This window comes from Plecotus auritus (genome assembly GCF_963455305.1).
Source record: "Plecotus auritus genome assembly, chromosome: 2".
Classification (NCBI taxonomy): Eukaryota; Metazoa; Chordata; class Mammalia; order Chiroptera; family Vespertilionidae; genus Plecotus; species Plecotus auritus.
This window is the reverse complement of record NC_137771.1, coordinates 145,506,115-145,508,843: the sequence shown is the minus strand read 5'-3', so window position 1 is coordinate 145,508,843 and position 2,729 is coordinate 145,506,115. Positions and strand designations below refer to the sequence as shown.

At 46.8% G+C, this 2,729-nt stretch overlaps 1 pseudogene across 1 annotated transcript; it reads right to left on the bottom strand.

Moving 5' to 3' along the window:
* Positions 1 to 765: 765 nt before the first annotated feature.
* Positions 766 to 1,368, bottom strand: LOC308241581 (glycolipid transfer protein-like; annotated as a pseudogene). The gene has a single exon. The product of its transcript is annotated as a glycolipid transfer protein-like (transcript).
* Between the last annotated feature and the right edge of the window lie 1,361 nt (positions 1,369 to 2,729).

The window sequence follows — 2,729 nt, the reverse complement described above, 5'->3', positions numbered from 1 at the left end:
GTGTTTCCTTGGGTCTCGGCATCGGGAGGGCTCATGGTTTCTCCTCTGAGAGAACACACATGATAGGTAGTTTCTTAGGTGAGGTAGGCTGTCCCTGAAGGAAATATTTATGCATAAGAATGCAAATTCAGTCATCTGTGGTCAGTTACTCATACCTGATAGCTTTAAAATAAAGTCCCCTTGGGCAAGGTCATCAAAGGCTTGCTGGTTGTTTTCAACTATAAAAAACTGTCTGGAAAAAGACAGTAGGAAAGAGTGGGGTCTATACTGACAGCACTGTGAGGCTGGGCTGTGCAACCACAGGAGCACACAGCAGTCTGCTTTAAAAAAAAAATCCTGTATAATTTCAAATCAGACTCCTCGTGGTCCTTACACAACCCGAAGCATCACTGCACCAGATCCTCTTTTTTAAAATGAGGTATATGACAGGGCTCCCCCAGGGTCACACACCATGTTGGGGGGGGGGGGCAGGGACAGAAAACCCTAAGACTTGACTTATTAGCAACATTAACTGATTTTTATCACACTGAAATGAAGGCAGTCAGTCTGTGCGGCCATGGAATTAAAGGTGATTCAGAGTAGGGTGGTTATTTATTAGTCTGTTAGGAAAGACCCCAAAAATGACTTTTCAGAAACCAGGACTGTCCCCTGCAACCCAGCCAAACTCTGGGCTGCTCTGGGGGATGCAGGCCAAGGCAGTCTGCCAGCTTGCTTCACAGAGATTCTGGCTTGTCTCTTTCTGGGAGTGCCAGCTGCTGGGCATGCCTACACCTTGTAGTTGAGCTCAGCATTCATCTTGGTGTACATCTCAGAGATGACGTCAATGGTGGCCATGTAGTTGACCAGGAACAGGCGGACCTTCTCCAGGCACTCCTCCTCCGTCACATCCTAGCCCTTAGAGAACGCTTTCAGGAAGTTAGACTTGTAGGGCACGGCATACAGCGCTGCCTGGAAGATCTTCTGCACAATCCAGCCGTGGTACTTCTTGAGTGCCATCTCTTAGGCCTTGTGGCGTTGACACAGATGAGTTTGGGGTGGCTCTCATCCTGCTCCCTGTCTCAGAAGCTCTGCAGGAAGACCTAGATAAAGCAGAGGCTCCTTTTCAGTCATATCAGCGCCAGTGTGGCCCCTACTTTGGGCCACTCTGTTCCATACATTTCCTTCTCCACCTCTAGGATGTTCTGCAGGTTCCGGAACTTGGCCAGGTGGTTTGTACACACTTATATCTGCCTTGATGGGCATAAACACTGGGGACCCAAGGCAATCAAAGAAGGGTGGCAGGTGGAACACTGCCTCCAGGAAGGGCCTGGTCTCGATCTGCTTGTCCGCGGGCAGCGGCTTCAGCAGGTGCTCAGCCAGCCGTGCCATTTTTGGGTTGAGGCCGGTGGTGATGCTGTTTCTAATCAGATCTTCCTCTTTCTTCCCCAGCACACTCCAAACCTACTCTGGACTGACCACCTAGCCTGCCATCAGGACCATGTTCTGCCCGTTTGCCAGTCCCCATTTCCGCCCTGCCGCCACCACTGATCATTGGAGTCTGAGGGCCAGGAGGAGGGACCAAGAGGTCTGCCCTCCATCCAGTCGCCAGTTCCTGCTGCACCACTCACCCTGGTTCCCCCATTAGCCATCCCCTGATCAATCAGAGCCTGAGGGCCGGGGGGGATGGACCGAGAGGTGCTCAATGCACCTCCTGGTGACCCGTTGTTTGGTCATCATGGTCATCACGGACACTGGCTTTTTATATATATAGATTGTTAATGCACGAACTAATACAGAGATGTTAAGAAAATGCCCAAGTTTTTGTAGCTACCAACAGGAAGAGCTAGATTCAAACCCAACTTTGAGTGCAGAGTCCCCTCTCTGTTATACTGCTCTCCATAAAATGTCATGTTTGACCTTAATAAACTATCTGGCAAGATAGGTATTACTAGCCTCCTGTGACAGAAAAGGAAACTGAAGTTTAGAAATAAGGTCATTTAGATGCCCAGCTAGCTTAGCTGGGAGAGCATGAGACTGTTAGAGATAATGTGATGTGTCCAAGACCACACAGCTGGCAAGTAGCAGAGCTAGGATACAAGCTACCTATACCCATAGCTCATACCCTGCTTTCTTTCACACTGAAAATGAAGGCTCATCCTATTTATGTAATAACTCACAAGATGATGTTGGTATACTCATGTATTTTAGTAATCAATATAGTAAAGAATTTTAAAACCATTTGGACTCTCTCCCCATTTACCTTTTTTTGTGAGGGAGTGTTACAAAAAGCTTTTTGGCAATATTATCAATATTACCAAGAACCAATGCTGGGCAATTCACCTATATCTTATTTTATATGTGATTAATTTGTAAATTTGGGGAATAAACCAGTGAAATATTATCTTATTTAAAATCTACATATTTGCCACTTTCAAAATTGTGTGTTAAATGAACTCCATCTTTCACATCAAGTGGCCCAGGAGCACTGTGAGCTGACCAACAGGACATCATGCAACAGGACCCAAGGCAATGGCCCAGCCAATGTCCACCAATCCAGTCTCCACCAGGCATGGGGAATTAAAGGCTGTTGGCAATGGATTCAAAAGGGTATCAGTTGCTTAGAAAAAGGTCAGAGGATCCTTGACATTTCTGCTTGCATCCTCTTAGGAAAAACACAATTAGAAAAAGCATTGTCATCAGGATACAAGAGAGAGCTAAACCTGAAATTTCGGGGAGCAGGACAGAAAGCT